Genomic DNA, 15,530 nt, shown 5'->3' on the forward strand with positions numbered 1-15,530 from the left:
CACCAGACTCACCCCATTATATAATGTTATTTGCAGATTGCTGAGGCTGGAAGCCCAATGGAAGTTGGTTGTGGCGCACATTCTGTTCCTCAGGTGGAGATGTGTGGTTTCCCCATCTTCCCCATTTCTCCCCTTCTACACTACCTAATTCTTTTACTGCTCACAATCTCAAAAGTATGAAACTCCTTATGCCTTTTGCTGTTCTGTTTCTCCTGCAGTATCTACACAGTTAAAAACCCAAAGTTTCCTATCACTGCTGTCTGCTTGGCCTCATCTCTTTCCACTTTACCACAATCTTGAAATCTGGTTTCTCAAAGAACAGGAGCTGCTCTTCACTAACATGGTATCAAATTAATGTCTTTAGGATGCCGTCATCTGACAATACCATTTCACTTTCTAGGCACAATTCTGGATGAAAAACTGCTTTTAACTTTTGTTCTTTAGATCAACATTGGCAGATTATTAAGGGAAAATTGGGCTGATTCCCTGCCAATGGAACTGCATCTTTTACGGCATCAAGTCCTCTTCCCTACTTCAGAATCCTATTGTCAAAAATTTGGAAAACTTCACGTCTTTGGGACAGAATTGAAGACCTGCATTGCTAACATTTTGTGCATTCTCATTTATAGATTCATATTGACTAAATCAAATGTAATTCTGCTTTCTCTCCACAGATGCTACCAGATGTGCTGAGTTGCTCCAGCAATTTCTGCTTTAGTTCCAGATCTTCAACGTTCACAAATCTTTCTCTTATTTTTGTGCATTTTGATCATGATTTAATAGCCATAGTTTATTTGTGAGAGCAGGAAGTTCATCAGCAATGCCATGGAAGGCGCAATGGCTCAGTAGTTAGCACTGCTGCCTCACAGGCCGAGGGACCTGGGTTCGATTCCACCCTTAGGCAACTGTGTGTAGTTTGCACATTCTCCCTGTGTCTGTGTGGGTTTCCTGTGGGTGTTCCAGTTTCCTTCCACAGTCCAAAGATGTGCAGGGGGTGGGTCTGAGTGAGATACTCTGTGGAGGGTTCCTGATGGGCCAAATGGCCAGCTTTCACACTGTAGGGATTCTATGGGTACATTTTTAACCCATTCCCTTTGGGAATGAAGGATGTAACATTGACCATTTTGAACTGCAATGACACTATCTGAATGAGTCAAACAAGAGATTACACATCCTTATCAAGTGTACACACTTACTCATTGGAGAACTGAACATCTTTCCCGTAAAAGGCTGGCCCAATTATACAGACTGGCAGATGATGTCAGTTTAAAGTAGCACAAAATAAAATTGGTTCTGGCTTGCTCGGTAGTTTCTTTTTATTTATTCATTTTGTGGGATGTGAGTGTGGCTGGCTGGGCCAGCATTTATTGTCCGACACTGATTGCCCTTGAGAAGGTGCTGGTGAGCTGCCTTCTTGTGCCACTGCAGTCCATTTGGTGGAGGTTTACTCACACTGCCACTTGGGAAGGAATTCCAGGATTTTGAACCAGTGACACTGAAGGAACAGCAATATATTTCCACGTCAGGATGGTGAGTGGCTTGGAGGGGAACTTGGAGGTGTCCCCATGTATCTGCAATCCTTGTCCTTCAAGACGGAAGTGGACATGGATTTGAAAGGCCCAATTTGTTTATATGGGGCACTAATGCTATGCCATGTAAGTCTTGACAGGAGGACGTAAGACATCCTGAAGCATGACCTTGAAGAAGACTGGGGATAATTCTAGTCAATATTTTGTCTCAATCAAAAATCAGATTGTCTAATCATGATCACATCGCTATTAGTCAGAGTTTGTTGAATGCAAATTGGGCTGATATGTTTCTAACATTATCACAGTGACAACACTTCAAAAGGATTGCTCCTAATGCACTTTGAGAGTCTGGTAAAGGGAGCTTTATAGCTGCAAGATTTTCTTTCCTTCACATTTTGGCTTGGGCATCACATATTATGCTCAATCCTTGCAGAAAGAACTTAGATGTGTGACTGATGAGTGTGTGAGTGTTTCAGTCCTGCATATAGGGAAATGTAATGATGCGGAGTCTGGCCCAACCCAATTCTCTAATGGCAATTCACTGAAGTGCTTCCTGTCAATGTATGGAAAACTGCAGATTTGGATCCACCATCTAATCTTAGGAACAAGGCTACAGGCGTGTGGGCAGGGGTGAGAGTGGAGAAGTTGGTGGGGGAACATAGGAAAATATTCTCAAATTGTATCCTACCAAGCTATGGGCAACAAGGCAATATTTAGTACAAAAGGTACAACAACAACTTGTGTTTATATAGTGTCTTTGGTCCACTCATAAACAAAACTTCTGACTGCGCTTCACAGGTGTATTAGAAAGGATGTTCCCTTATGTCAGGCAATCAATCTAGAATGAGGCATCATAGTTTTAGGATAAGGGTAATTGATTTAAAACAGAAATGGGGAGGGATTACTTCTCAGAGGGTGGTGAAGCCATGGGATCCACTACCCAGGGAAGCTGGGACATTGAGTAAATTTGAGGAGGTGATGCATGGATTTTTAATTTGTGAAGGGTTGACGGGTTGTGGAGAGTGGACAGGAAAGTAGAGTTGACACCAAGATGAGACCAGCCATGATTGCATTAAATGACAGAGTAGGCTTGAGGGGCTGAATGGCTACTCCTGCGCTTAGTTCTTATTGTAAGACAAAAATTTACACTCAAGACGTATTAGGACAAGTTACCAAACTCTTGCTCAAAGATGTGGATCTTAAAGGAGTGACATAAAGGAGTAGGGAAATGTGGACAAGCTGAAAACTTTATCAAAGAATTCTGGAATTTTGGGTCTAGGCAACTGAAGGAACAATCACCACAATAGAGAGAAAGGGAATGTCCAGAAGTGGAGGCGTGCAGAGATCATGGAGGATTGTGAAGCTCAGGGACCTCATAGATAGAGAATGAGGGGCTTGGTACTCAAAGGAATTCAACTCAAAACAAGTACTTTAAATCTGAGACATTGCTGGATCAAAAAGAAATATTAGTCAGAGAGCACTGCATAAGCTAAAACTACTTTCCTAAATTCAAATACTGGCTAATTGATACGTCTTCCAACCTGATAGGTTTTTTTTCCAGTCTGATTCTGGTGAGATTCTGGATGATGCAGTTGTGGTGTATAAGCCTCCGACATGAGGAATTGAATATCGGTGATGTAAATCCGAGTTTGTCCACAACATTCTGATGACCTCCCAGAACTAGGATGTAGCTCCCAGGATTTATTTGGGTCAAATCAATCTGTCAATCATGCATAATTAAAGAGCTAATGACAATGGTTGACTGTTGGTGAGAAAATTAGCATGGTTTTGGAAAGAAGTTGTGCTTTGAACAACATCATCAAGCGCAATGGTCAGTAGGGAAGTGGAGTGGTGATGAGATCAAAACAGAGTTGAGTCTTAGGGAGTAGATAAACCTGGAAAGGATAGAAGGGAATGGAGGAGAGATGAAGGTCAGTGCTAATTGTTATATGTGGGTCTAAGAGGAATACCAAGCAGCCACAAGGATGATCCATACAGACTTATGGGCAGAGCAACTTAGGATTTTGAAGGAATGAGATCTAATATTCTATCTTCCATCCAGTAACTATTTTCAAACCAACATGTTCAGAGGTGTTATGACACATCACTGGAGTAGTTGGGATTTGAACCCAGGCATCTTGGTCCTGAGGTAGCAACATTACCACTTCACCCCAAGAGCACTGTTCAGACTCTCTGTTACACTATATATCACATCAATGTAACCTGCAACATGCTGCTGACCCATGATAAACTATATCTTGTAAACAGCAAGATAACCAGATCTGGAAGTAGTTTTCCTCTACCATACCAGACCTATGATGTGGAGATACTGGTGTTGGACTGGGGTGGACAAAGTTAAAAAATCACATGACACCAGGTTATAGTCCAACAGGTTTATCCAAAGGAAGGCTGGGGTTGTAGGGAACGCTTCAGAAATGAGAAGCAAGGAGTTTGGAGACTGAGGGTGGAGGGATGTGGGGGTCTGTTGTTGCTTTACAGGGTAAGGGTGGGAGCAACAAAGGGGGATGCATGGATGATCTCTGCACTGGAAATCAGCCCACATAATTTAGGGCTGTTCAGGATACAGTACAAGTGTCCCTATCTCTGGGGCTGTACATTCAAAGCCATGCTTCTAGGAGCAAGTGTAAGGCTCCTGCTCTTAGATGGGGAGCCGCACTGGAGGGATGCAGATCAATGTGAGTGTAGGCCTTGATTCCAGTCAGCCTTTGGAGAGTGTATAATGGCAGAATATACCCTTGGATGTCTTCCTTTCACAGCAATGAGACTTCTCAGAACAATTCTTATTTTAAAACAAGTATCTTGCTGCCAGACCCTGCTGCCAGTAGCAAGGAATAGAATACAAGCTGGTGATATATTTGCAATGAGCTGTTATCTGCTTTGCCAACTTCAGTGCCATGTATTGACATGTTGGCATTAATATTAAATGATATTATTCAAATTGCTGGGAACACTTCAAGCCCTTTCGGAAACCTGAAAACAATGGTTTGTAGCAAGCTTGAATCACTTGTACTATCATAAAACCCAGACAATGTAAGTCATTGTACTTTATATCTGAGATATGGATGAGATGGTGCAAGGATTGAATATTTGGTTGGGTTATTTCACAATATTAATAGAAGGCCTCTGTCTGAATGACATTTCCAAATTTGTTTCCCTATTCTTTTTGCAGTGGGGTTTTTGCCATAATCTTTGTTGATCAGAAATCTCATTATCTGAATCTACTTTGTGCTTTTCAATTGATTTGTGAGTATTTTCAGATGGCTCCATCTACATTAGGAGTCTTAAAGCTGTGGCAGAATTATTAAGATATGTTGGTTCAAGTATATTTAAATTTTGTGTCGATACAGTTAACCAGCCAGTTTGGGGTGGCACAGTGGTTAAGAACAGCAACTCCTTAAAGTGTGATGAATAGAATTCATACTAACGTATGTGAGGATCCAGCACAGTTCAATTCCTTCCTTAGTCACATTGGATGCATGATATGGTTTTGAACATGAGGGTTAGCTAATGCTGCACTTAGTGGCAAGGAGGGTATAGATGCTATTATAAAGGGCCATTGATTGTGCCTCTGTGGTGTCATTAACATTTTAGGAAGGCTTCTGAACTGCTTCCTAAATTGATGTTGCCTTGGATGTAATTGCTGGTCTCTTGACCTTTTACATTAGTGATGACCAATGAGATTATTTGGCAGATATTTTAAAAGGTTATTATTTAATAATTAAAGCATTTTAGTTTTGTGAGCAAATAACATTTATTCAGATGTGTATATGATGGTACAATTTTAATCTGAGTGAAGGAACAGGAAATGCTCAAGAATTTATGCATGTAAATCCTTCAGCAGGGCAAATTTAAAAGGCCATTAGCAAAATACAAGGGATTATTGGCTGCATCATTAAAGGAAAAGAGAGTATAAGAAGAAGGAAGTTATGCCACAACCTTATAAATCCACAGAGAATTGTACCCAGTTCTTGGCACCATACTTTAGGAAGGATATTGATGCCCTGGTGAAAATGTGAAGGAGATTTAATAAAATGAATGAGGGACTTCATTTATGGGAGGTGATCAGAGAATCAAGGAATGTTCTCCTTAAAGAGGAGCTGATTTAATAAATTGTTCAGAATTATAAAGGTTTTTGAGAGCATATATTCGGACAAACTTTCTAAATGCAGGAAGATTAGTAACCAAAAGAGAATGGTTTAAGGTATCTGGCAAAAGAAACAGTCGTGAGATGGGAACATTTTTTCCCACAAGAAACTTTTAAGATTAAAACTAAATTACTTTAAAAAGGCAGTAGATATTGTCTGTCTGTGGATCTGAAAGGGTTAATAGTTGATTGAGTGCAGTAAGCACCACTCACATAATGACATCTCAGGGACTTGGTGAAAGGAGTCTGTAATAGATAGATCTGTGGTTAATCTGCTCCTAACAATCTCTTGAAGTAATGCACATGATATTCATGTAATCTGCAAATAATTGCAGGAATGCAATTAACTTCACTCGGTGTAGTCCAACAATACTCCTTGATTTAGACATGTTCAGTGGCTATCCACATCCATTCTGGATCACTTTGGGCCTGAAGTAACCCACATTATACATGGTGAGCAATAATGAGGCATAAACAGATAGCCCCTGCCACATCTTAACAAGCATCACTATTTTTTAAAGGGTGCCAACTAATAACGAATAGACTTCAAGCCTTTAACAGTCAAAAAAGAGTAAAATAGCTTGCAATTGAAGGAGATGTTTTCAAAACAAATAGATACTGCTAATGACAGTGAATCCCATAACCCTCCTGGCAGCATTGAACGCAAGTCAAACTTCAGAAAATGGGTGTAAAAAGCATGTCAGGCCTGGTAGAAGAGGTACAGGAACAGAAGAAGCTCCACGGTAGAGGTACAGGTTATATTGCGAGGCAGTGGTCTGTAGAAGCAGCCACAAGTCAGTATTGTTACAGAGAACTGACCTGACATTGAGAATTGGGTTAAAAATCAAGTTGAAACTTAAACCGGATGTGGCTGCCACAGCACACAGATGCCACAAGGCCAGGCTGAGAAATAAAATTAGGAGACGGTCTAAGGGGAATGTCTATATTCCAAGTGTGGGAGAGCTGGAGAAATTGATAATCAAGCCACTTTAAGTAAATAAGCTTTAGGTGTTTTAAGGAATACAATTCTGGTCTAATAAAGGAATATTTTGGACAACAAGAAACAAAAACCCATATGCCCAGGGAAAACAAATCCAATCATTAATTTTAAAAAGTGATACTTAAGAAGTGAATGAGTTACTTTATGCAGTGTGCAAAGAATCCCAGCAAAATTATCTACAACCACGGATATTGTGGTATTCATATTGAATATGATGAATGGAGACAACATTTCCAGTGTAAGTATGAATTGTGTACATCAAGTTTGATGATATACTTACAATGCCTGTATGGATCGCTTTAATATTATTATATAATTTTATTTCATGGAGTGAATTCTTATGTGTCACAATTTAAATTGGTAGCCCTTTAAAAACAGGAGAAGCATGCATCTCAAAGCACCAATCACATCTCCAGGGCATCCCAAATTAATTTAGTAATGTCAAAGTGTTTCTGGAATGAAGTCACTATTATGTTGTATGACTCGCAGAAACTTAATTACAGACTGGAGCATCACACAAGCAATAAGAGAAATGATCAGTTATTTTTTTCTTGATAATCATAGAGTCATAGAGATGTACAACACAGAAACAGACCCTTTGGTCCAACCCGTCCAGGCTGACCAGATATCCCAACCCAATCTAGTCCCACCTGCCAGCACCTGGCCCATATCCCTCCAAACCCTTTCTATTCATATATCCATCCAAATGCCTCTTAAATGTTGCAATTGTACCAGCCTCCACAGCTTCCTCTGACAGCTCATTCCATACACCCTCTGCATGAAAAGGTTGCCCCTTAGGTCTCTTTAATATCTTTCTCCTCTCAACCTAAACCTATGCCCTCTAGTTCCGGACTCCCTGAACCCAGGGAAAAGACTTTGTCTATTTACCCTATCCATGCCCCTCATAATTTTGTAAACCTCTATAAGGTCCCCCCTCAGCCTCCGACGGTCCAGAGAAAACAGCCCCAGCCTGTTCAGCCTCTCCCTGTAGCTCAGATCCTCCAACCCTGGCAACATCCTTGTAAATCTTTTCTGAACCCTTTCAAGTTTCACAACATCTTTCTGACAGGAAGGAGACCAGAAATGACCACAATATTCCAACAGTGGCCTAATCAATGTTCTGTACAGCCGCAACATGACCTCCCAACTCCTGTACTCAATACTCTGATCAATAAAGGAAACCATACCAAATGCCTTCTTCACTACTTTATCTACCTGCGACTCCACTTTCAAGGAGCTATGAACCTGCACTCCAAGGTCTCTTTGTTCAGCAACACTCCCTAGGACCTGACCATTAAGTGTATAAGTCCTGCTAAGATTTGCTTTCCCAAAATGCAGCACCTCGCATTTATCTGAATTAAACTCCATCTGCCACTTCTCAGCCCATTGGCCCATCTGATCAAGGTCCCATTGTAATTGAAGGTAACCTTCTTTGCTGTCCACTACACCTCCAATTTTGGTGTCATCTGCGAACCTACTAACTACTGTATACCTCTTTAGCTCACATCCAAATCATTGATATAAATGCCAAATATTGGTTCAGTGATAAATATTGGTCAGGAGACTATGTGAACTCTTCTTTTTTTTTCTTCGAATGGTGCTGCACACACATGGTCTGGGGATTTTGAGGCTGTTGGGGTTTTGATTCCAGTTTAATTGCAGTACTGGGTCCACTCTCTGAAAATATGACCCCAGCGTGCTCTCATCGAAACAATCCTGGAAAAGCTGTGTGGTGCTAAAGGTGCATATAAGACTCCTGGCAATACAAGCAAGCCAGCAACAGAATGTATTAGAAGCTGGCAGCTGGAGATGCTGTTCTTTAGATAAAGTCTAAGGTATCTGCTCATGGTTCAGGATGTTGCACTAAATAAACTACCAATGTTGTAATCTATATTTGGAATCCAAATGCATTCAATGCTGTTTGTTGCATAGCAGCTTGAGTGTTTTATGCTAGAACTCTTCTTGAAGACTATATAACTGACATATTTTATTCAACACCGGCTGTTGTACCAAAGATTTGGGAATTTAACTGTTTCTCAAGAGTTTCCAATCAGCATGTTCCTGTTCTTTGACAAATCACCAGAGAAGGTAGCCCTCCACCCCAAGGCAGAAGAATAGTCCAATCTCAGCTGTGAAGTTGCTATTGGCTGGTGAAAATTGGGATTATAAGGAGAGTTGCTATATTAGCACCTTCCCATCCTCAGCTGGGGTATGGCATGGAGTAGAGAATTGAGGAAATGGGAAGAGAAATTAATTCATTTGCATTAGCAGTTTGGATCTTTATAGATGTCTTTAATTGAATTTTAAAGAAAGGTTGGAAAGGCTGGGACATTTTTCATTGGAGTGTGGGATGTTGAGAGATGACCTTACAGAAGTTTATAAAACCATGAGATTTAATGGTAGGTGTCTCTGCCCCAGGATGGGGGATTTCTAGACTCGGGGGCACATTATTAAGGTGAAAAGAGAGATATGAGGGGCAACGTTTTTACATAGACGGTGATTTGCATATGCAATGAACTTCCTGAGGAAGTGGTGGCTGTGGGCACAATTACATTTAAAAGATATTTTGATAAGTCCAAGAATAGGAAAGGTTTGGAGGAATATCAGCCAGGAGCAGGCAAGTGGGTCTAGTTTAGTTTGGGATGATGTTTGGCATGGACTGGTTGGACCTGGGGGAAGGCCAGTTGTTTGGTAAACCCACAGTTCAGGCTGCAGTACTGATCATACCACAGGGAGATGAGGGAGAATAGTGTGATCTGGCACAAACTACATTGGCATGGACTATTCTACATGACCCTATGACTCTAAAAGGACATCATGGAGGAGAAGCTGAAGCTAGATCGCAAATAGTGGAGAGCGCCCACTTTTATTAAACAACAGCAAAGGTGAAGGAAAACAAACAAGAAGATTTGCAGTTGTTTCTGGGAATAAACAGGGACCATTTGCCTTTTAAGCAGCAACAAATTTCGAGTCAAGTCATAACCACTGCACCTAGCTCTCACGTCTTTTGGATCTGGCTGTCAATCTCGTCCTGTCTGGTTTGTTGCTGCTGATCTTGCAGTGATGTATCACAGTGAAGGTGATGCTCCTATAGCACAATGCTCTCCCCCCCTCTCCACCCCCCCCCCCCCCCCCCCCGGCACCCAGCCACCGGCCAAGACTGCTAACTCTTCATGCTCCATCTTCAACCCCCTGCTTCCCTGCTGCCGTTGTACAGAGCTCAACATGCTCGGATTAAATGAGGCTGTGCTGCAAGCTCCAGATCAATCCAAACATTGGGACCTCATCTTCAGATAGGCTCTGGTCTGCTGCATAATGGCCCTAACTGAAACAATGGGCTGCATTTCATCTAAACTTAGCCTCAGTCAGGAGATTGCATAACAAAGTCATCAGCCAGAGGGTAGCCTGTGACTCTCATCAGTCATCCTTGTAAGGCATCGAGCCCTTGAAGTGAAGGAGGAACCTGAGAACTCCCTGGGAGGTAGGCAGCTGCTGGGGAACCTGCTGCCGGTCTCTAGACTGTGGTATTGATGATCGCGGATGACTTGCACATTGATTGAATGGAAAGCTCTTCTACTGATGGAATAGCCCTCTCAACACAATGTTTGTGTGCAGTCTGCAGAGCGCTGTACCTGGGGAAAGCCAGTTGTGTTGGTAAAGCCTACAATTCAGGCTGCAGTACTGATCATACCACAGGGAGACGAGGGAAAATGGTGTGATCTGGCACAAACTGCATTGGCAATAATCTTGATATACTTGTAGGTTACGAATATGAGATCTCACACAGATCTCCAGTGAAATGGGTAGCACAGTGGCTCAGTGGTTAGCGCTGCTACCTCACAGAGGCGGGGCCAGGTTTGATTCCAGTCTTGGGTAGCTGTCTGTTTCCTCCCACAGTCCAAAGATGTGCAGGCTAGGTGGGTTAGCCTTGGTAAAAACACTATGCCACATTACAGGGATGGGTATGAGGGTCTGGTGGGATGTTGTTTGGAGGGTCGGTGTGGACCCAATGGATTGAATGGTTTGATTCCACGTGGTAGGGACTTTATGAATCCTTGCAATCTAGCAGTCAGTTGCATAATAATTTTGTGTAGCTGACGGGATGTGGTGGCCAATCAATCCCTCCAGGACACCAAGTCCTCCTCCACTAGGTGTCCTGTGTACTATGGTGGTGTCCAGGATATCCTCAGTCTGCGGTGATAGTTTGCCTCATTCATCTGGTCTCCTGCATGTCCTCCACATCCTGAGGCGGAGCTGCAGCTGTGGCCTCTTCATACAGAGGCTGTTCAGCAGTGGCTGGAGCTTGCTGCTGGTCCTGGGCTTGCTGCTGCATCTGTTCCTCCTCTGTTTCTCTGTGGCTTGGTGGCACTGTAGCAACAGTGATGGTAACCCTGCTGTGGCTGGATCCAATGGTCATGGTTCCAATGAACCTGGGTGGGGAATATCAGCACCGGAACACTGAACAGTCAGCATTTGAGCCATACACAGATGACATCTCAGCACAATCCACAATGCAATAAGGCACTGAGGACTCAACAAGAAGGGCCAGGGGATGCCTCTGCATGGACAATTGGCATAGAGGACCTTATTCCAAAGACAAGCCATGCTGCCACGCAATAACATTACTGAAACCATGTCCAGCACATTCTCACACCCTCCAACATCACCCACAAAAGACAGCATTGCAGATAGAAACCTGCAGGTAAACACTTACAACTGAATGCAAGAAGAATTCAGCCACATGCCTTTGTGCAGCCTATGATACCTTGGACTGTCTTTGTGCATTGTGACCCAACAGGTAACACATTTAAAGATTGCATGTGATTAAGTCTGCTTCACAGAGATGACCATGATCAATCTGTGATGACCATGATCAATCCGTGATGATCATGATCAATCTGTAATGACCAATGACATGGTCAAGGTTACCTGCGGGCAGGATTTGTATCACACACAGTTGGACACCACATGAATTAAACATCCAGGGTGCTATGTTTGCCGATGTCTTCATCCTGTACTATGTAAGTGCCTGACTAATGCAATTCTCCCTTGAATCAGTCTGGGGTCCTTTAGCTCCAGGACTTTCTCTCAAATGCAGCCCAGACTAATATTTTGCATTTCTCCTGGTATTAGGGGCTTTCTATGAATTGAGATTATGTAAGTTCAAAATGCAAATACTCTTGGGCATTGGACAGCAGCTCTAAACTGTTCCAAATTGGTGCCAGATAACAGCATTGCGCAGACCACTTATGATAGATTTCGAAATAGAGAAACGCTGTAGAGAGCACTATTCTGCAGGTTGGGTCTGAGACACAGGGAGACAGTAGAGGAAACTCAAATCTACTTCTCACTAAATAGGTTGTCATGGAGTACCTGATTCTGCCACTGCTGCCTAACATAGATGAGAGCTCCATTGTTCAATGCCATTCCATAAGTAAAAGATTACCAGATGGTCATAAAGAATGACAGACTCCAATTTTGTAAAACATCAGTAGGGTTGAAGAAGATTCCTCAAAGATTCTTTTGATTCCATCAAACTTCAAGACATTTAGCTGAACATAATTTGGAATTGCTGTGACTGTTAGGTTTCAGCGTTATGGCGGTGGATAGGGATTTTCATCATTCCAGGCTTTCAACTTGGCTGAAGTCAACAACAGTCTAAAAATAACTCATGACTGATAACTCCCCTGAAAGCAAGTCTTTCTCAAATGGTCTTCTATGTATGGCTACAGTGAAAAAGGGACAATATGGGAGAGTAGGGAATAGGTTGTAGAGTTTAATTATGGAAGACTTTTGCACCATTAAAAAAGACCAACTTGCATTTATATAGCACCATACAAGACTATGGTATATAGCCAATGAGGTACTGTTTTGATTCAGGAGATTCGGTGGTCAATATGGACGATAGAATGCCCCACAAACAATGATTTGTTAAACTGCTATTGGAATTTTATCAACAGAGACATCAATATTGACATGGACATCAGGCTGAACATTATTACCTAAATGTTTTACAAAATGGCGCAGCCAGTGGCTGCCAAGTTAGTTTTGTTTTGGTTTTCAGATCCAAATTATTTTGATGATTTCAATATTGAGAACGTTTGCAGTTTTATACTTCCCATGTAATCTGTAAATTGATAATAGAGTAATATGGTATTTCCTTGTTGCTTTAAGAAATGTAAAAGTTTCAATGTCACAACCGTTTTGGCTCTCTCAAGCACTTTGTGTTGAAATGCACTGTACCCTGTAGCTGACTGTTTCCATTATAGGATCCAACTGTTTCTCAAACGAGTCCGATGTTCTGGCCTCATCCATTCTTCCTGCCAACCTGTTCCATCTGTTGTCACCTTCTATGTAAAGAAATAGCTCATGACGCCTCACTTAAATTTGCTCTCACAATATATTTACAGCACGGAAACAAGCCACCGAACCCAACCGGTATATACCAGTGTTATTGCTCGAAACAAACCTCATCCCGCATTTCTTTATTGCACTCTGATACCACAATCCTCTATTCCTTTCTTGTTTATCTACTTTTCTAGCTTCCCCATAAATATATCAATGCTGTTTCCTCACTGTAGTCTGTTCCACGTTCTAACCACTCCCTGAACTTGTTCTGTCCTGTTTTTGCTGCACTGCTCTATGTGAGTATAGTTTTGAGATTGAAATTCTGAGTCTTATAAATATTTTTCACAAACTTCACTGTCCTTCAGACATCTTTTTCTGAGCATTAACAATTCTAAATTATTTTTCTTTGTCCCAGTTCCTGACCAGCAACCAAATTTGTTGAACGCTTCTGGCATTGCTTCAGCTTTTCTTTAAGCTATTCCGATTTGAATATTCTGGGTATGTCCTGACCGGAACAATATATAATCTCAGTTGACTCCCTCAGATTTGAAGAAGGCTAATCTGATTATATAATTTAGGATTTTTCATGTGCTTCTTTGTGGCCCCTGGCTCTTTTTAGATTTCATAAGTGGCATGCAGACTTACGTCTTTAATGATCGGTCAAACCTTAATTCTGATCAGAATTCCCCATGTTTGTAACTTCCTCCATCTGTAAAATCCACTATGATATTTAATCTCCTCGATTCTGAACTCTTCTGCATTCTCACTCTCCATTCCTCATCACTACCCATTGCTATGCCCTCAGTTTTGGAATTCTCCCCCTCAAACTTTCAGCTTTCCTGCCTTCCTCTCTACCTCTAATAAGCTCCTTGAAATCCATTTCTTTGCTTTAGCTTGTCCTAGTGTCTCGTCATGAGGATTAGTGTCAAATTATGACTGATAATACTCCAGTGTACTTGCCTTGGAGCACTTCTATTATATTAATAGCTCTATGTAAATATAAGTTCTATGCTGCTCATATAGAGTACATGCCTGATATTTTTATTTTTAGTTTAAAGTACTATCTGAACTTCATTTGTTGTTAATCATCACAAGATGTTAATCCTATTGAATGTTTCTGAAATATCCTGACTGATTCCTCTGTGTCTATGCGTCCATTAGCTTGGTATGATCCTTAGATTTGGCTACTTTGCTTTGAGATTATGATTTCAAATAGTTTGTGTTTGCCTGGGACAAGATGACTCTCAGTACTGTCTCCCCCCACCATTAGCTGTCCAATCTGTGCATCCTTCATTGTGATCTGATTCCTCTCCGTCAACCAGCTTCTTTAGTTCCTCTCTTTAGTCTGCTCCGAAACCAGGATCTGGTGTTGAATTTTCTACCACACCACGGCATTTTGGAAATTCATCAGAAGTCTGAATGACCACCAAATGTTTGCCAATGTTCCAACGGTGGTGTTGAAGAAGCCAGGAGGAGATTCATCCACTTCCTTCCCCATTGACACGGTGCCAGTGCTGAGCAATCTCTGTCTTAATTCAATTAACGCTATTGGAACAAGCAGTTGCCTTACCTTTTGATTGTTTCGCATTCATTCAAACTATCACCTCCTTGACATGCACAGTCCACGGAATTGGCCAAACGCAATCAATTCCTTCATATTCGCTTGCATTTCTTGGATTTCTTTTTGTCTATTTTGTTGATGATTCTTGGTTTCAGTAATCCTTCAGTCTGTGGCCCATCGTTACTATTTCCTATTCTGAAATTAATGTTTTTACCTTATATACTCGAGTTATAGTCGATCTCATGTAAAAGTCGATCCCCTACGTTTGGCCAAAAAGTCTGGAATTTTCCATATGCCTCATGTAAAAGTCGACTCTACTTCTTCACAGGTAGAAGATCCACATTTATGAGTCAACGTGCCAGCTGTCACACTCTGCTCCAGTTTTCCAGACTGCTGGTTATTCCACTCTGCTCCGAGGCTTCCAGTCTGCTGGCTGTTGCACTCCACTCCACTCTGGGTTGTCAGAATCAACTGTAATTCTTTTTTTCCCTTTATTCATTTAGAGACCAATTGGACTTCTGCTAATGATACAGTATGAAATTTGACAGGCATGAATTTGAGGCCCTGAAAAGTAGTATCCAGGTAATAGTTGACCCCATAAATGTAACATTTAAAAGTAGTCAAAAGAAATTTGACTATCACTTGACTATATATGGTATTTCTAGTTTGATTTCACAAAACTCCCTCTTTGTCTCTCTACCTTGAGGCATCAATTGTCTGCTTTGGGGAATGGATTGTATTGGTTTTCTATCTCTGTCTTAGTGAAAAGTACACATATATAGGTTTCATGCTGGATTGTGTCTGTCTTTCTCCAAGAACTGGTCTAAATAGGCAAAGTCTTTTCCCTGCGGTTGGGAAGTCCAGGACTAGAGGGCATAGGTTTAGGGTGAGAGGGGAAAGATATAAAAGAGACCTAAGGGGCAACTT

Source organism: Chiloscyllium punctatum, chromosome 40, assembly GCF_047496795.1.
Source record: "Chiloscyllium punctatum isolate Juve2018m chromosome 40, sChiPun1.3, whole genome shotgun sequence".
NCBI lineage: Eukaryota > Metazoa > Chordata > Chondrichthyes > Orectolobiformes > Hemiscylliidae > Chiloscyllium > Chiloscyllium punctatum.